Source organism: Mastomys coucha, unplaced genomic scaffold (assembly GCF_008632895.1).
Source record: "Mastomys coucha isolate ucsf_1 unplaced genomic scaffold, UCSF_Mcou_1 pScaffold4, whole genome shotgun sequence".
NCBI lineage: Eukaryota > Metazoa > Chordata > Mammalia > Rodentia > Muridae > Mastomys > Mastomys coucha.
The window spans coordinates 10,498,780-10,519,191 of record NW_022196910.1 but is presented as its reverse complement, the minus strand read 5'-3'; the positions used below and the strand labels follow the sequence as shown (position 1 = coordinate 10,519,191).

At 44.3% G+C, this 20,412-nt stretch overlaps 1 protein-coding gene across 4 annotated transcripts in view; it reads right to left on the bottom strand.

Annotated features, from left to right (window-relative positions):
- Positions 1-18,360, bottom strand: part of Syn3 (synapsin III) — a 467,567-nt gene extending 449,207 nt beyond the window's left edge. For 2 of the 4 annotated variants that reach the window (XR_004112682.1, XM_031348897.1), the window contains exon 1: positions 18,240-18,360. The gene's annotated coding sequence lies outside the window, so the exon portion shown is untranslated. Of the gene's footprint in view, positions 1-11,387; positions 11,780-17,967; positions 18,219-18,239 lie in introns of those variants that run through there. The other 2 variants (XM_031348899.1, XM_031348898.1) reach the window with 2 other exon arrangements.
- Between the last annotated feature and the right edge of the window lie 2,052 nt (positions 18,361-20,412).

Sequence of the window (20,412 nt, the reverse complement as noted above, 5' to 3'; positions counted from 1 at the left end):
TGTTAACAAATTCAGATAAATTGAAATCATGTAACTTTTCTCATCATAATGCAATAAAAATTTTTTTTTAAAAAGAAAGATCAAAGGAAGAGCTCGCCACCCTTTGTTTGCCTAAAACCAGGCCACCCCTTTGCCTGTGTCTCAATGTCCACCAGGAAGTACATGAGCTAATTGCTCCAGACAACATTGATCCTTTAGGACTCATCCCACAACACAATTTCCCTGATAAACTCTTACCAATTAGCTTTTCTATTAGTTTCCAACTTATTTCCTGTCTGATAAACTCAGCCCTTTCCCTCTGTGTTATCAGTTCTCTGGACATCTCTGCTCTTTTGTTAAGAGGTTTTTCCAGTTCAGGGTCCATTTATCCCTCAGGGTGGCTCAAGTTCACATTCAAGTGCTTGTGATTTATCATGCAGCTGCAATCCACTGCTACACTGAGACTTGAAAATACCTGAAGGTGACAATGCAGAGAAGAAGCCTAAGTGACTGCACACCTTAGCTCAGCAATGCTGCACACCGCAGGGTATGGGATGCTTCCTCTGAGATCACAAGATTGCCTGGACCACTGGCTGCAGCAGTCCAGCATCATGGAAAAGGAACACAACACACATTGCTAGCTTGGAAAAAAAAAAACATTCAAAACTTGAAGCACTCTAGTCTCACCATAACAGTCTCCGGCTGAACCGTGGGAGGATGACAAGCAAGTGCTTGTATGCACTGCATGCCTTGGAAACTGTTTTTCTTTGATAGTCTGTCCTTTTGATAGCATCGGGCCCCAGGAAATGACCCAGAGATGACAGAGGACAGTGATCAACCTGCCTAAAGCAGTTTCTCATGTTGCATTGGCTTTGTTGCTACCTCATAACTGTAATTTTGCTACTGCTATGAATAATAATGTAAATATCTGATATGCAAGATATCTGGTATTTGACCCCTGTGAAAGCTCACACCACTGACAGAGACAGTTTTTTTCTCCTCTACAGTAATTTATTATCCTTGCTTTACAGATGGAAGAAACTGAGGCCCAGAGAGGGGGAACTACTTGCCCAGTGGCCACAGCCCTAGGGTTTGGCCAAGAGAGATGGTTTGGGTCCTGAATATAAGCTCCACCCCTTTCTGCTCCACCCTCTGGGCAAATTATCCTATTAACCTCCGAGCTTCTTTCCTATCAGCAAATGAAAGGCCCTCATGAAGACTTCTTCATGCAAGTCTTTCTTAGCCCCAACTGTTAGAGCCAAGCACAGAAAAGAGGTTACTTTCTCTGCCTTTGCTTATTTTGATTTCTAATAAAACTTATCATATTATATTAGTAATAACATTTACTGAAATTATTTTTAATTGTCCCATTACATAAAAAGCCCTTAGCTAAGCATCTCTTGTGTTTTCCCATGAATTCCTAGCAATTAGATGGAAAAGGTTCTGCCTGTGTGATTTTTATCCATAGGCAGCCACATCTCCTCAAGACTTGTAATTTATCCAAGGAAACACAAGCCACCTCATAGCTCAACCAGGCTGCTGGGATCCCAATATCTAGGTTCTTCATCATTTTGCTCAGTTACCACTTATTCCACCTTCCTTCCTCAGAAACAGCGCCTCCTGGGGGTCAGAGGAGGAGCTGCCTGAACCTCTAGCCTCACTGGGAAGCTGGAAACACTCCCAGTAGATGAACAGAGCAATAAGGGAATGTGTACATTAAAAAAAAGAAAGAAAGAAAGAAAAGAAAAGAAAAAAGAAAAAAGAAATGGGGTCGGGGAAAGACAGATTAAAATAACATGGGAGTCGAAAGCATGATTAAAATATACAGCATTAAAAACGTTTTCAATAAATAAAAAAAAAAAATAGGGGTAATTTTGTGCCCTGTTGGGTAGCTTCTCATTGGGAACTCATTAACTCTAGACACCTCCCTCCCCACAAATGTTTTCCCAGCCCTGAAGTGGCTGAGCCTCAGCCAAGTGGGAACTGTGACACTTAAAGGCAGAGGACATCTAACAGGCAGAGTATGTAGAGCGTTGGGATCCTGGGATCAGATTGCCCCACTGGTAGCACTACTGCCCATAGTGGGCAAGGCAGGGGCTCTCCTCAGTGGATGGGCTGCCTGGCAGCTGTTCCCTGGGCTTCTGCAGTAACAGCTCTTCTGAGGCAAGCCTTGCCAAAATGCTGATGGCAGGCTCAGCTCCCTCCCATCAGCCCTCCTTTACAGCCATTTAGACTTATTTTCTTTTAAAAAAAAATAACATTTAATTAATTGGGAATTAGACACATGTACAAGGTGTTTGATCATATGCATCCTCTACTCCTTCCTTTAACTCCCGCCAACTCCATGTCTTTTTTTTTTTTCAAGTCCACCAGCTCCATTGTGTGCTGTCCACATGGAACCATCCACTAGAGTGTGGACCGCCTCCCAGGGCCCATATCTTTAAGAAAACTGACTCTTCTCCCATAGAAGCCATCAACTGCCAAGAGTTCCTCCATTACAGGTGGAGGTTCCTGAGCTCCTCTCCCTCCATTCTAGAATGTTCACTAGCTTCATTTTGTGCCAGTTACTACAGTTGCTAGGAGTTCATGTGTCAACTGTCCTGTCATGTACAGAAGACATTGTTTAGCTATGGTTTTTCTTGACCTCTGGCTCTTACAACCTTTCCGTTCCCTCTTCCACAATAGTGCCTGAGCAGTGTGTGTGTGTGTGTGTGTGTGTGTGTGATGCTGATGTCCCGTTTACAGTCAAGCATCAAATAGGCACTTATTCCCTGCACTTTGAGCGGTTGTGAGTTTCTGTGTTAACCACCACTGACTATCCAAAACCAAACCAACCAGCCAACAAACCACCACCACCACCAACAACAAAACCCTTATCTGTTGAGGTCTGACAATGATTCTAGTCTATAGAGACAGAATTATAAACTTAAAGGGCAGTAGGTTCCAATGTCCACTTTGCAAAATAACAGTAATAGGTTCACCCTGGTACCTGTAGCAGAAAAACAAATAGTTAATATATATTTTTTTAAATGCTCATCTCTAGTCATCAGGGAAATGTCCATTAAAACTACTTTGCAATTTCATTTTACTTGAGGCAGAATGGGTAAGATTATGCAAACAAAATTCTAGGCAGGAGCATACTCTTCTGTCAGGCACCATTGGTGGGAGCAGAGTTGTAAGTCAGTGGAGTCACTGGAATCAGTGTGACAGTTCCCCAAGAAAATTAAAAACAGAACTACTGTATGACCCAGCAATATCATAACAAATTTACTTCTTATTGTAGAGAGACGTGCTCATCCATGTTCATAGGTGATTTTATTCACAACAAATGGGACACAAAAATAGCTGAGATGCCCATCAACTAATGAATGATTCAAGAAAACATGGTGCCTATACATAATGAAACTTTATTCACCTATAAAGGAAAATGAAATTTGAAGATAAATAAATGAAACTGGAAAACATTATACTGACTAATTTAACTCAGATCAAGAAAGACAAATGTTAAATATTCTTGCTCCTATGTGGATGTTGGCATCGAATCCTTAGATCTGTGAATTTAAACTGGAGTACCTGTGCACTCCAGAAAATAAGAAAGGGATCACTGATGGGAAGAGGGAAGAAAAATCTTAAGGGAGAGGGAATAGTAAAACCTTGGTGATATGAAAGGGTGCTGCATAGTTTTTTTCCTAGATAAAAATATCCATCTTAGAGGGAAGTTCATTAAGGCATAAAATGCTCTAAATGGAGGTGAAACATTCTCTTCTATAAAGAGCTTGTTAAGCTCAGGAAGCAAGCCACTCAGAATTTTCAGGAATTCCCTGAAATTGATCAGATTACCTGGCCCTCCCTCCTCATACATAGATAAGCAGTAGGGACTACTGAGACACCCAGACAAGCCAAATAGCCTCGAGTTAATGAAACAGAGACCAGACAAACTGGAAGAAGCAGAGACCAGCAGAGCAAGTAAGAGCTGAAGAGGCTCAGGCCAACTGAACTGCTTGAAAGAGACAGTTTCTAACCTGCTGAGATTTCAATTAATTTTGTAGTGCACTCCTGGTTTCCAGCTTTCATGAACCATTGCCCACAATGGGTGGTATAGTTGTCTTGGGAGTCATTTCTGCTAATGTAGGTAAGTCCAGTAAAATCCATTGGTACACTGAGTTGGACATTGATGTTATCCATACTTTGGTCTGTCACTGTTTCTCTATTTCTTTATGGTTCCGTGGGAATAGTGACACACAAGGGGAAAAGGGAAGGGCATAATGAGAGGGAGGTTTAAGTTGTCTTATTTTCTTGGTCACTAAAGCTCTTCCCACATCCTTTCTCTTATCATCTGAGCTTGCTGAGAGATGAATCTAACACTTATGATCCTCAAGCCTTCCCTTCATTATTGAAATAGCCTCTGCATGGGGAACTTACAAATACTATAAAACAGTGATGGTCCTCAGTAACCATTTCCTTCCTCCCTGGGGTATGGCTGGTGGTTGTCCCTCTTTTCTTCTCGTCCTCTAAGGATGCTCCACCAAGGACAATGCAACACACTCAAAACTCTCTGGATCAATTCCCATCTCCTCTGCTTCTTGGTCTTACCACTTTTGGCCAGCTCTTAATCTTTCTGTACTCCACTTTACCCATCACACAACAGGGATAATCATTCTAGCTTACTTCCAGGCTTTTAGCAAGAGTTAGATGATCCCATACAAATTACCCTTCACATACAGGCAGTGAGTAAGAAACCAGAAGCTACCCCACAGTGGAGCATGGCTCTGGCACCCTTAGTGAATAGGAAGGGTAATCTGTGAAAAGGAGGTGCTGAGTCTGTCAGGCACTCAGGGAAAGCTGCAAATGGTACCATGTACAGTGTTCTGCCAACCTCTGCACACACCGCATGCAGCTAGCTCTTTTTTCATAGTGGGAGGTGTTTCTCTGAAGCCCTTATCACGTTAGACACTCTGTGGACCTCCTGCTTGGAACATTTCACCAAAGCAAGTCAGTGCTAATAACTGAGGACTTGATGGATTGCATCCACTGCTTTAGAGCCATTGCTCCAGTTTGAATCTGCAATGTCCCTGTGAGGGCTACATTAATCTCCGTGGTCAACTTAACTGAATCTGAAATCAACTAAAAGATAATTTACTGGGCACACCTGTGAGGGCTTGTCTTGATCAGGCTATTTAAAGCAGGAATACCAACCCTAAATATGGGCAGCCCCCTCTAGTGGCAGTCCAGACAAAAGAACATCAGAGGGAAAAGTTATGCACTTCGGCTTATTGTTTCCATTCTTCAATAGCAAGTTCACCTACCGTGCTTCCAATATTCATTGATTCCGTCATTGTGGCTGCCACTACTGCCAACCCTTATTTCCTGTTTCTTTTTGCTTCCAAAGTGGACTAAAAACCAGTGTCTCCTCAAGAATCATTCTCCTCCTCCTCCTCCTCCTCCTCCCCCTCCTCCTCCTCATTATTATTATTATTATTATTATTATTATTATTATTATTATTATTATTATTATTTATTACTACCAGGGTGCGACTGCTGAAGCATTTATGAACTGAGCAACTTCATGGTTCTCAGGTTCTTCAGTGTGAGGACAGCTACTGTTGGACTCCCTAGCACATACCATGTAAGCCACCCTAATAAATACATCACCTTTTAATATATATTCATTCTATCAGTTCTGTTCCTCTAGAGAATCCTAATTAATATACACTTCCCAGTAGGCTCAGGGTTTAAATGTGTATTTCCCACTTTCAAGAGGCTGGGTAACCTTTAGGAAGTGGGGCCTCGTTAGCTAATGTAGGTCACCAGGGGTGTGCTTTGAAGGGTAAGCCCAACCTTGGATCTGTCCTAGTTCCTGTTTCCTGGTCTGCTGTGATCTGTAGCTTCTTCCATATGTCACCCCTGCCATGATGGACTGAAGCCCTACAAAACTATGAGCTAAAAGAAACTTTTAAGCTTTTTCTGGCAGATACTGTGGTAAGAAAAAAAAATGATGTGAAACTGATAGTCACCATTCAGGAAAACACTGAAAGCAAGTATTGCTGCAATATTTAATCTCTATCAGGGGCTTCTACCCTACCTTTGCATGAGATTCTTAATCTCAGAGTCATGGGTTCGAGCCTCACATTGGATGCCAATATGTTGTTGAAATATTAAATCTCAATCAGGAGCTTCTACACCACCTTTGGTTATGTAATTCCTAGATAAAAGATACACGTGACCTTTAATTTATAACAAGCCTTTGTCAGCACTGAAGCTGGGCAGGTATCTACTACACTCTATGCTATTAGATTTTACTTTTCTATTGATAACCTGACTTTTCACTTACTATGCTCCACCTAGTTGCTCTGAATTCCAATTGGTCAGCCCTTTTGACTATGATTTTAAGGTTCTTACCCTATGGCATCTTTTCCTCTCTCTACCTTCCTCTCTTCCCTCCTCATGTTTCTCCTCCAACCCCAAGCCCGGGAATCCCATGCTCTAACTATTTCAATTCTGCCCAGCTATAGGCTATAGGCATCTTTATTCACCAATCAAGAATAACATGGAGGGCAAGGACACATGGTCTCTCACAACACCTGGAGTTCACCAATTCAGCTACAATCATGGGTGAGTAAACTTCAGGGATCTCTCTCTCTCCAACCCCTGTCTAGTGCTGGGATTAAAGACATATTTTGCTTTTCAAAGCTTTTTTTTTTTTTTTTTTTAAATTTTGATAGTCGTGGTGGTGGTGGTAGGGTTCTGCTAGAAATCCAGACTCAGATTCTCAAGCTTGAACAGCACACACTTTGCTGACTGAGACATGTCTCTGCATATGGCATTCTTGTGGAGACACCGCAAGGCAGTAGAGATGGGATCTATGGTTGCCAGGTGTTAAAGGTGAGATGTGTGTGGCTAGGGCAGGATGAGAGGAGGCATGCTGCATCATGGAGCTATTCAGTATATTCATCATGGAGCTGACAGTTACATGGATCCACACATGCTCCAAAGACACAAAGACACACACACACACACACACACACACACACAGAGAGAGAGAGAGAGAGAGGGAGAGAGAGAGAGACAGAGACAGAGACAGAGACAGACAGAGACAGAGACAGAGAGAGACAAAGAGAGAAAGAGAAAAAGAAAGAGAAAGAGAGAGGCAGAAACAGAAAAGAGATACAGAGACAGACAGAGAGACAGAGACAGAGAGACAGAGAGAGAAAGAGAAAAAGAAAGAGAAAGAGAGAGGCAGAAACATAGAGATACAGAGACAGAGACAGAGAGAAAGAGTCAGCCAGGCATGAAAGCAAATCCCTGTAATCTCAGCACTTCAGAGGTGGAGGCAGGAGAATTGTGAGTTTGACACTGCCTTGGACTACATATTGAGATCATGACTAAAATTAATAGAAAGCAAGTTAGTCAGCCAGTCCACCCATGTTGCTTCCTTGATTAAAACTTCCAATTTGGGATGGAATCCAATCTCCCTTCCTTAGCCCACAAATCTCTTAACAAATCTGGCTCCAGGGACACTTTAATGATATCTTCTCTAATTCCCCCTCACCTGGCTGCTCTACCTGCTCTTAGACTCACTCTTTCCAATTTCTCCAAGATATTTCCACCTACTCCTGAGCTTCAAATGAAACTGAATATCTGCTCTATCAACAGAATGCCACGAAGCACAGTTAAGAATGCCTCGAGTATTTGTTGAATGGATAAATGGAAAAACCCGAGAGATGAACCTTTAGTCGTGAAATTCCCACTGCTCTGGACCTGGTGTCATATTTTAGTTTTGTATTGTACTTCAAAAACAGAGCAACCTCTACCTAGAAATGGTTAATTCACATCCTGGCACTTTAAAACTATATTCAGTCTGACATCTTCCTGTAGCTTGCTTGAGCAGCAACAGGATCTAGGAGACACCATGGTGGGACACTCATATTTTCTTACAGTAAAGGTACGTGAACCTTAACCAAGAGAAAGCTGCCCAGAAGCACTGCCACTGTGAGGAATTGAAATGTCCCTGTAGTATCTTTCAAAGGAGGATTAGCACCTGGTTCTGACCATCCTACAGGCTTAGTGCATCCTCTCAGAGTCAGCCCAGTGAGCCGTACACCTGAAGGCCACTAAATACACAGAGTGTCGGTAACAAACCCAATGTCACACCACAAAGGTACGTAACACCTGATGCATCATCCACTCAGGTGTTTCTAGCCTTCATCCCCATTCTTTATCCACTTGGGATTTGGGAAGCAATGCTTGTTCTTGAGAGTAAATGTCAGAGGGGTCAGCTCTAAAATGGCCTGGTTCTCCTCTGAAGTTTCTCAAAGACTGGCATAGTCAAGGCTGACAGAGCAAGATGCTGATGACCACAAATATTTATTGAGCATCTGTTCTGTAACATGTCTTGGGCTGGGTTTTCCCCAGGTACTGTCATTTGATTGCCAAGATTGTCTAAAACACTTTCAGCATGCATTCGAGTGTTGGGGCTGTTTATACAAAGAGAATGACATAAATCCTGCAAGCAAGGATGCCTGGGAACGCCCCACTCCCAGCCACACCAGCTCATAAACTTTTAGTTACCTTGAAGACAAAACAGTCTGCAGCCCCATGCAAACCCATTTACTTCTTTTAGGCTTGGCCAGTATCTTGGGCACTGATCAGCACAGGCATTGCTGTTGAAGGGTACATATACAAAACCCACATATAATGCATGTTTTTGGTGACTAAATTGTTTTCAAAGGTATTTTTGGCTACACAGCTCTTCATTTCATACTATGGCCTTGTTACCTAAAGAATAAGATTGTTCCTGCTATATACTTGTTTATTCTGACTGAAGAAAAACCAAGAAATCTGAGGTCTAAGGGGAAGGTTGAATGCTGTAGGCTTCTATTTACTGCCAGGTTTTCTTCCCACTGTTAGTAAGAGCATGTAAGGTGTACACTCCTCCACTGGACAGCGCTGTCTGCCTCTCTATATTCTGGCTCTTCTCTCTACTTCTACCATGTGAGCTGTGTCCTCCAGTCCTGTAGAATAATGACTGTTTCTTTCCTATAATAATGCTTTGCACATCTGGATGCTTTCTTAACCACATGAGGACTGGCCAAAGTGTCATGTATCTGCCTTTTTTAATGTTGACTTCTCAGGTGTCACACAATGTATTGACACTTGCCTCCCCACTATACAATACCAGCAACTAATTCTGTTCAACATTTTGGAAGCTACACTCATGAAACAAGCAACTTAGTTGGGAAGACAAAGAACAGAAAACATAAGTTACCGGAGCTGATATAATTGCATGGAGTATGTATCAGCTACACGTGCAGGGAATCGTGCAGGGAATTGGTCTCAGTCCACCCATGAGGGAGGATTTCTCACATAGGAGGCAAAGCCCACATGAAATGTGTCCTGTGTCCTGAACCTACTACAGGATAATAACCTAGCCTCACATTATGGCTGCTCACTCCACACTGGCCTCAGACACCTGTCATAAAGCCAAGTACAGATTATATAGTCTGTGAGTCTACTCTAGCCTTCAAAATACAAAGAGACCTGGAAGCAAGAATAACTAAATTAAGTTCATCTCAAACTGCTCAACTAAAAGAAAAACCTCTTCAAATAAGAAGAATACAACCTGAAGCACCTAAGACAAGAAGACATGGTTCCCAATTCTTAACATCTATGGACTAATGAACAGACATGTGGCAACCCGATTTCTCTGCACTGCATTTTCTCAGCTATAAGTTGAGGGGCCCAGTCTGTAGAGTATGAGTTTTCTTTCAGACACAGGGTACTCCAATCTGCAGCTATCGCACGTAGTAAAACAAACAATCCACAATACTCTGGCTGGGCTGACCAATATCAAAGTCGGGGCATGGTTTCTAGAACAAAAAACAAAAAAAAATCAAACAAAGGCAGACAAGGTTGCCATCTCCAGCCCTGTTCTTCACCCCTGCAACTGCTGCCATTCCAGTGTGTCTACCAGAATGGGTTTAGATATCAGCCTTATTATTCAATAAATGGATAACCTTTGGCAAGTCCCTCCACTTGTGACAGCCTTGACTTTACATATCCGTGGTGCAGTGGAGTTAATCTGCCCATTCCTGGGAATGCACAAAAAATAGTGTTTAACTACTGTGGAGCCCCTGTCACCCAGGCAACACAGGTGGCATGCCCCTTTATTTAAACATTGTGTACTCATCAAACTCATCCCACCCACTCATTTTGAAGCTCACTCCTATCTAAGGCACAAGCACCCAGTGCTAGAAAGGCTCTAAATATCCATTCCTCCTGTCCCTTTAAACCTCTATGATGGGAAAACAAAAGGAGGCTCAGAAAGAAAAAAAAAAAAAGCTAGTGACTTAGCTCAAGGACGTGTCAGTTCTTCATCAACAAAGCCTAGCCTAGAGGCAAGGTGGCGGACACCAAGGGCTGCACAAGAGGCAGAGAGGGCCCTTTGTAGGCTCCACTCTCCTTAAAGACATTTGGAACCCCTCTCGTATGTGACTAAATTCATAGGAGTAGCTGAACTTTTTACTTCTGCTTGGGGATGGGGGGTGTAACAGGAAGATCATGCCGTAGAGGGTGCATGAGATGCAAGTGTGAGCTATGAGAATGTCTTGAAGTTCTGATGAGCTGAAAGTCAGAGTTTTCAACAAGCAGCAGTTTCCAGAGCTCCCCACATGTATGCCCCCCTCTGCTCTTTTTAGCGTACCCACTGAAGCAGACACATGTGCACTGGAAGCCTTTCAGGACAGGTAGGGAGGGGTTTCTGGCTTCGGCAACAATTGAACAACCTATACCTCATTACACACAGACAAGAAAACCATCACAACGGTGCTAACTACAGCATAATAGGAACTGAGGCATTCTCTACCCTCTGACAACCCAGCCTGAGCAGGTAGAGAGTGCTCCAGATTCATTCAGGCACATTAGTAACTCAGGGACCAGTGACCTGAAGCTTCCTGGTAAACAAGATAAAACCTCTGCGAGCATCCAGTGATTCCTGGAGGAATTTTACTCCATAGTCTGCTGGGGTGGAGGACTAGGGAGGGAGCACAGACAAAACAAGGAAGGGCCAGCTTTATAGCTGGATCTTTGGCACATGAGCTCCCGTCCTGGCTTGATTCCCAAAGCCAAGCCTTTATCTTTAGGGAGCATTTGACAGAAAGCTACACCAAGGACAAGTCTGTTTCCAGCTCCTCCTGAATGCAGTGCCTGCCATCACCTGCCAGAGCCATGTGTACTTTAGCAAACAGACCCAGAAAGGGAGTCCTGCCTCCCTGAGATTACAAGGCAGGCCAGTGGCAGTCACTGGCCAGAGCTGGTCCCTGACACCCTGCCTAGGGCTGTTGCTGCCCTCTACCCAGACAGTTTCCCTTCACCTTCCAGCCCCTCTCCCTCTTACAGATCCTTGGGCTCACCTCCTAGTTCTGAGGATCCCTCCAGGTTGAACAATGCTCAGAAGCAGGTGGCTGTTAAATGGGGCATGTGGAGCTGTGCCCATCCACATGGCATGGAGCCCTGCAAAGGGGCTCTCTTTCATCTAAAGAACAACTCCTCCTCTTCCTCCTCCTCCTCCAACTCTTCCCACCCCTCCTAGGTCCTCCTCTGTAGTACTACTGGAACATGTGCTCTACTTGGGAGGGAGGCAGGAGGCGAGTGTGGCTTTTATTGGAAAGCAAATGCCAACAGTGTGCTGAGCTCTGCTATTTCCTCACACTAAGGAAAGGCGGAGTGAGAGAGAGAGAGAGAGAGAGAGAGAGAGAGAGAGAGAAGAAAGGATCATGATTAACCCCTCTGTTACAGCTCTGCTTCTCAGTGAAGCCAGAGAAACAATATACTTAACCAATGGAGTGCCCGCCCCAGGCATTACATCACCACTGAGCTCCCTCATTGGCTAATAATTCCTAAAAGGCAAAATCCTATTTCTAGATGATTAACCCTTTCCTACTTACCAAACAAAAAGGATTTGGTTTATGCCAGTGTTTCCTCAACTTGTTTTCTTTTTTAGAATCTGGCTCTTCTGAAGGGTATCCTAAACATGTAGTTTATACTTCAGATGATCCATGCCACAGCCCTTAGAGGGTGCGTGGATATCTGTTTCAACAGTGTAAAAAACAGGGAACCCATGCACTTAGAACTCTTCCCTGCCAAGGGTAGTGACTTTTTTCTCTGAGCTTATAAAATATACTCAATACTTAGTGGCTCTTCTTATTCACGTCCTACTCTGAACAGTGGACATTATGGTTCCTCTTTCACAAATAAGGTTTAGTCAGGCCTCCAGGCATAGCTCTGCCATTCCAGCTACTCAGGAGGCTGAGGAAGGAAGATGGCTTATTCAAGGCTAGCTTGAACTACAGAGTAAGTTCAAGACCACCCTTAAGAACAGAGTGAGATCATGATGTCTCAAAATAAGACGTAAAATGAGTACTACTGATGGGCTCCATGGAAGGGGACCAGCCTACCCTGAATGAGGTTCTGAGGTCAGTCATCTGCATTGGACAAAAGAGAACCTAAGTAATTTGCCCAAGAGCTGAGGCTCATTTTTAAGGCCAGGCTGTTGCACCCTATCTTAATTAGCTGTGAAGTTACTGCTTTTTTAAAAAAGCCAGTTATCACTATATAACCTTGGCTGTCCTAGAACTCGCTATGTAGATCAGGCTGTCCTGGAACTCACAGAGATCCATCTGCCCCTATCATGACTTAAGGGATTAAAGGCCTCAACCATGGTGTACAGCATGAAGTTAAAGTTAAGCTTGGCCAGTTGATTTGCATTTTACATTTGTCTTGCACAGTCTGCTAGATTCCAGAAATTATTGATATAGTTGATGAGCTATGAGTGCCAGAACCAAAGAAGAACAGAGGACTGGAAAGTGAATTCTCATATAGGTATATTCAGAGGCTGCCAGCTGTTCTAGAAATCCCTGCCTCCCTCAAGTTCATTCCATCTGCTACCACTTCAAACCTCAGCCTCGCTCTCGTGTTTTATAGGAGTCTCCCTCCTACCTGTAAAGATGGGAGAGGTACCCTTACTCTGTGCTTCTCAGGTGGCTGTATCTGGGAGCTGTGCTTGCTTGTTTTCTGGACCAGCATGATGCAATTAAATCTGTGCCTACCCTTTTCATCCACATATCCCCAGAACAGTGTCTGCCATGTGTGAATGCTCGGTTGTAGCTGACAGGGACAATGGAGCCAGAGGGAAAGGCTAGTGTTGAAGTTCTAAATGGATCATCATGCTGGGATGAGAAAGGCAGAGGGCTGGAAGACTGGGACCCACATGAGTTAACTATCTGATCTTGGTCATCGTGACTGAGGTGGGAAGTCTATTCTTGGTTTCTTTGTCTTAACAAGGACTGCATTATTTTCTTTATAGGGTAGCCGTGAATATCACATTTAAGAACGGCCCAGCATCATATGTTTTCCTCCATATACTTTGTCACAATAAGTCAGCTGTTTCATGATTGACATCTGAGAGCGGACAACTGTTTTTTATATCCCAGCTCAGGCTTACAGACTCACATCAAATGCATGCTCCTCATGGATACATGATGCATTTCAGTAGGCCAGCCCCACACAGCCTGCTTTTCCCCAGTCTCCCCATTGGGAAAACACCCATACGATCCATCCAACCTTTTAAAAGTTGATCTTACATTGTACACAATTAAGCACTTTGAAGAACGTGGTTGAGTGGCGCTTAGCACCTTCATACTGTAGACAACCCCCACCTCTATCTAGTTCCAAGGCCTCACCATTGCTACAAAGGAAACCATTCACCCACTCCTGCTTAACCTTAGCCTGTGACAAAGGCTGTTTTCCTTCTTGTGTCTGTGGATTTACATGTATGGAAAATGGTGACACTGGGCAGCATCTGGATTCTTATGCCCACATTCTGTGTGTCTGTGCGAGCATGTATTTGCACACTTACTCAGCACTGCATGTTCAGAGGCCATGGATTGAAGGGCAATGGCTTTCTCTATTACTCCCCACCCTATCTTTTAAGAAAGACTCTTTCTCTGAGCCTGGAGTTCATTTCTTCTGATAGGCTGTCTTGCCAGCTCCTGGTCTCTACCTGCTAATGTTGGGTTACAGGTGCACACCACCACACTCAGCCTATTCACATGGGTGTAGAAGATCAGAACTTAGCTCCTCATGCTGGAGCAGCAAGCACTTTACCCACTAAGCTCTCTCCCCAGCCCTGTGTCTTCCTTCTTTTTTATAATTATGTAATGTTGATAAGGTCCATTTACACTGTTGCATGTATTATAATTACTTTGATTATTTTCTGACTAACAGGTCATTGTGTCCACCTGGCACATTGCATTCATCCATTCACCCTGTGATAGAGACCTTTCATCCAGCTAACCCTAAGCCATAAGCCTAACAGTCACTTCTGACCTTTCTATTTTTTTTTTTTTTTTTTTTTTTTTTTTTTTTTTTTTTTTTTTTTTTTTTGGTTTTTTTCGAGACAGGGTTTCTCTGTATAGCCCTGGCTGTCCTGGAACTCACTCTGTAGACCAGGCTGGCCTCGAACTCAGAAATCCGCCTGCCTCTGCCTCCCAAGTGCTGGGATTAAAGGCGTGCGCCACCACTGCCCAGCTCTATTTTCTATATACCTTCAATCAAGGATAGCAGCAAATCCTACCCATTCTATGTCAAAGTATAGACATAGGATGTCTACACTTCTGCTCTTTCCCTCTGCTTACACAAGACACCCATGTCTCAGTAGCCATCTGACTTCTAGTTGATGCCAAGACTTCAGTATTTTCTCTAGCTATTGGGATACTTTGAAAACTTAAGCTAGATCACCTATTTATTTAACTATATTGTCTTGGCCTCTTTCTTCCTTTACAGAGCTTGCCTCTTAGAGGCAAGGCAAAAAAATCAACAAACACATCACATTATATTATATCAGGTCATTACATGGGTTAAAATACTTCACTAGCTTCATTGCACTTTGAGTAAAATCTGTACTCAGTATGCCTCCAAGGCCAAGCAACTTCAAATGCATCTCAACAGGCTTGATGCAACCCTTAAGTAATGTTTCCACTACAGTGAGCTGTATTCCTCTGCCTCATGGTCCACAGGCAAGTTATTCTTTCCACTTCCTGATCTTAGCTCAGTTGAGTATCATGTATCAAAATAAATATCACACACACACACACACACACACACACACACACACACACGAGGTGAGAGGGAAGGAGAGAGAGCAAGAAAGAGAGAGAGTGCTTCCCTGATAATCCCAAGAAAGAAGTTCACCATTCATTTCATTCTTTAAGATACACAGACATAAGTTCTGGGATGGGGGCATAGGTGATGTGTCTAGCATGGGTGAATCTCGGGGTTCAGTCTCCAGTTCCCAACCATCCACTCATACATGTAATGAAGAAGGATGTGCTTAACACTGCTGGACCCCAGGAATGATGCAGCTTTGGATGGCCTGGAGCCTGTGGTGTAGTGAGGAAGATCAGCAAAGGGAACAGAATAAAATTAAAAAGTACTTATAAAGGGAGAAGGAAAGGAAAGGGAGATGTCCACTTCCAACAGGATAGTCTTTCCAAGGAGGCTGCATTGAACTGCAAGACACAAAGAATCACTCAGCAGAAAACAAAGCAAAATAAGACAAAATAACAAAAACAAAACAAAAACCCTTTCTCTCCTATATGCCGTACGTACATAGCAATGGTCCATCCTTCAATATTTTCTTTTAAAATATGCAATGCTCACCACTTTTCCTGCCTTAGCAGAACGACCTGTATCTCCCTGCCTGGGACAGCCTCCCAAACAGACTGGTTGCATTAATAAGTGTTGAATTTTTGAGTGACTCATCAATAAGAGCATATCCTAAAGTGTAACAGGTGACATACTGAGAGGGGTGCTGTCACTCTTATTGTAGCAGGGACTCCATTAGGCTTGAAAGCACTGTGATGACTACAAACTGCTTACAGCTCATATTTGTGTCCATAGTTGGAAACCATCTGGCTTCAGGGACACCTTAAGTTGAAGCCCTCTTTGGGAGCACTGTATACATACTGGCCGGTCAGTGTGGCTTTCGAAAGCCTCAGAGGGTGGCTTGCATCTTCTTTTCCCCTCCATCATGGACCAGTGTCTACCTGTGCATGGTGCTACTACCCCCATTGTTTACTTGCTTGAACAGTAAAGCAACGTCTCAAGGACCCCTTCTACACAGAAATCTTAGCACCAGTTCTGTGTTCATGCCAACTGCTGTGATAAAATATCACAAAGCAACTCAGCTAAGAAAGGGTTTATTTTAATTTACAAGTTCAGGCTAAAGCCCATATTTTGAGGGTATGTCAAGGTGGCAGGAACTTGTGGGAGCTAAGCCACAGCCACAAGCAAGGCAGAGAAAGAATAAACCCATGCCTACTGTTCAGCTCACTTCCTCCATACTTACAACATCCAGGACTCGATATCAGAGAAGAGCGCAGCTCACCATGAGCTAGGTTTTCCCATAAATCAACTTACAAATAAAGGCAATGGCTGACAGATATAGTTACAGGCCAATCTTATCTAGACAGTCAGTCCGTCACTGAAATGTTATGCCTTGGTAATTCTAGGTTGAGGCAAATTAACAACTTAAAAGTAACTGGCTTAGAGTCTCCGACCTTTTAAACAAGGAACCTTGCTTATGACAACTAGGCACAATAATCTATACACAGAGAAAGAGAGAGAGAGAGAGAGAGAGAGAGAGAGAGAGAGAGAGAGAGAGAGGAGACAGAGAGGGAGAGGGAGAGGGAGAGGGAGAAAAGAAAGAGGGGGAGGGAGAGAGGGGGAGAAAGACAGAGAAAGAGATCACAATGCCGATAATGTTTTTAAGGCAAATAGGTGAAGTGGCTTTCTAGCTTCACTTCCCAGGAGCCTTTTTTCTTGCTGCTATTCCAATCTCTATATGCCAACCCCAACAGTAGCCACCGGGCCCTGGGAGATAGAAAGGTAAGCCAAGGTAAGGCAGACGTTCTCACACAGGGACCAGGTATCAGAAAGTGAGCACGGGTGCTCTATTCAACTCCCCAAGGGCTATCACTGATAACAAGATAGAGGCCACAGCCTCTGATACAATGACACGAAAGTTCAGAAGTGAGCCTCACATGGCAGCAGCATCTCCCTGCCTGAATTCATGCCCAGAAGCCAGGGTTACAGAGCCCTGGTCAGATAGTCAGCCTTAAGGGGCCAGAGTCTTTGCAGCCAAGTTGCCTGAAAACCAGCTTTTTACAACTTACTAGCTTGTAGACACCAGCCTCCATCACTGCCCACAGAGCCAGCAGAGTGTCCGTGGAAACAACTGGGATTCTTTCCCAGCCTCCCTTGTCCTAGGATAAACTTGTAAGGCTGCATGCATCTCTAGACCTGTGTACATTTTGGCTAGCCCCTTCTACCTTGCAGTTTATGTCCCACCTGAAGGTCCTGGTCCTACTGTGTAATCTGCTGTTTGATTAGCAGAGGTTCTGACTTCTTCACTTCTTTCATCTGCCCATAGAAAAGTCTACCTGAAATTCTTTCTGTCCCTGATGCCTCTGCCTCCCCAGTTTTCAGGCTGGCAAACTCTCCAGTCTCTGCATGTCTTCCAGGCTGCATCACGATCCACCCACCTCTTGCTGTTTGCACTACACCACACTGCAATCCCTCCTGTCCTATCCCTGTAAAGCCCTAGCAACTCCTGAGATTCTTTTTAGGCCGCTAGAGCTGATCATAGTGTCTGGCATATAGCCAAGTAAGTCATGAATAAATAACCAGGGAGCTCTATCAGCGTTAGTCCTAGTCTGGCCAGGAAAACCCTCCAAGGTTTTTTCCTTCGCCTCAGGATAGCTGGAAATAGAAGACTGCGCAACAGATCTGAGCCCCAGACCCAAGGCAACAGGTCCTGAGGGACCTGCATAAAGCAGGTGCTGGGATCCAGTGCAGAGCACCAGTACTTGCTGTGGTCTCAGCTTCCCAGAGGAATCACTTTCCCGGGACAGGTCTGGATGTTGGGTTGAATACCTCAGTAGTCATAGCTTTGAGAGCCCCAGGGTTCCGGTACTCTGCAGGGACCAGAGCCAGGGCCCAGCAACAGCAGCCTGGGACCAGAGGGTGGCACTCCGGGCTCATGGAGCCCCTGCATCCCGCCAACGTGCAGCATCAACATTCTGCTAACAAAAGAGAGGGAGCTTATGGGGAAGTAGCACCGCCTGAGGACGTGCCAACAGCTCGGATTCAGGGTGAGTGCGCCCTATGGCCAGAAAACCCACCTACTCGACTTTGCCTTGGCTTACCGACAATGCCAGCTACGGTGGCCCATGTGTACCTCGGACCGGCGCCGCCAATTACAGGATCTGCGGAAGCGCTGCAGCCTGGGTGCTCTGCCTCTGCCCAGCACAGTACGAGAGCGCCTCCTCTGGGCAAGTTGTTCTCTGCTTATGCAGAGGAGCCCATTGGCTGGGGCAAGAAGGGCCTTGCATCCAGGCCCGCCCCTCGAGCCCCTCCTTTCTCAACCTCCAGGCTTTCCCTCTCCAGCCAGGTAGGGAAAGTTGCTAGCGCAAGCAAGCTTTGCTCTTGCTGGCTTCAAGTGGCCAAATGGGCGATTTTTCTTCATCCCAGGAGGGATGAGATGCCCCTCAGGGAGTGTGAATAATGCAGTTCAGTATCCTAGGAAGCCAGCTTGGAGAAAGTCACCTGACTTCCCTGGGCCTTAGTAGGAGCTTCTGAGAGACCAGTGAGCCAGCTGTCAGCAAATGTCACAGGAGTAACAAGGAGTAACAAGGAGCTAAGCTCTTACCCTGGCGTGGGGATAGCATGGGAGTTGGTTACATACAAGTACACGAACAAAAGATAATATCAGCTTGCTGTAAGCTGATAGGGATGTGTAGTGAGAACACAAAAGAGATGTCACAACTATGCCAGGACTCTCTACAGAGGAGATTTGTGAGGTAAGAATTAAGACTACAAGGTTAAAAGAAATTCAGATTGGAAAACAAGACAATTGAAATCTTAACCAGCACAGACAAGAGGACATTTGGCAGGTCCCTGTCTCTTGTGTCATTTCTATGCCTCAGGATTCCACAGAAGGTCAAAGCAGATCTCCCTCAAGGCTCCTCTGTCTTCCAGTATTTTCTTTGATTTTAGAGACAGGGTTTTTCTTTGTAGCTCTGACTGGCCTGGAACTCGCTATGTACACCAGGCTGGCCTCAAACTCATAGAGATCCACCTGCCTCTGTCCCTGTGTGCTGAGTTAAAAGGCATGTGCCACCACATGTGGATACCTCTACCTGCAATATGTAGACCTATAAATATAGTTATTTTTAAAAACACTATTGGTGTTCAAAATGCATAGAAAAAATATACTTGGGAAACATGGAAGGGGAATTCTTGCTAGGACAAGAATTCTAAGGAAACTTACATTTCTAAGGAAGGAAGGAGTGGGACAGAGGTTCAGATGAGAAGCCAGGCAAATTACTGCACGAGTACTCATGCTTAATTGAACTATAAATAAGAAAAGGTGCATATTAGACACAGGTGAATGTGGTAGTTTTCATTGAAATGTCAGTGTTTGGTGGCCAGTATTCAATATACATCACCAAGGGTGCTGCATTAATGATATTCTCCCAACATGCCCTGGAGGTCAGTGCCACCTAGCATTTTTATTTCTATGCATGAAACTCCAATAATGAAAGGGGTCGACATACAGTAATTGCCCTCAGAAGAAGCAATCCCTCTGCCCCTACTGTTCTCACATGAAAGGGTGTTTAAATTTGGAGAAATAGGATATGATTTCATAAATCACTGGGTTTGGTCCTGTAGGTTGTACAAGGATTTGTGAGGTAGAAGATGCCACCAAGTCATTGCTTCTGAACCTTTGTCAGCAGCAAAATGAGCACTAGCTAAAAGATTGCTTTCTAGAAAATGTCATTTTTTCTTTACTTTCATATATTTTAAAACTGAGAGTTACTTCCTTTTAATTATGTGCATGTAGGCTTGTGAGCATGAGTGCAGGTTCCTGCAGAGACCAAAGGAAGAGAGTTTCCTGGAGCCGTGACTAGACTTGGGTACTTAGAACTGAACTCAGGCCCTCCGCAAGGGCAGCGCCTGCTCTGAACCACTGAACCGTCTCTCCAGTATCTCTGTCTCTCCATCTTCTTGAGGGTTAATTTTCAGTGTGTAAAAGCCCAGCTATTCTCCAGGACAGAATCCTCCACAGTTTGTCCCATCTGCCCTTCACGTCCAATTCTCAGGACAGAATGCTTGCTCAACCAATAGTTGATTGAGCAAAAGAAGGAGATAGATTGTACAGGAGGCTGCTCAGGGTGACAATGACAGCTGCAGCATTCTAAAGAGACTGGTCCATGGAGTCCTGAATCATGGTGGCCAGACCCAGTGCTGCCATGATTTCTGCCTGTTTCTCAAGGTTCATCCTTCTGGCCACCCCTGTACCTCACCTTACCGTTTGTC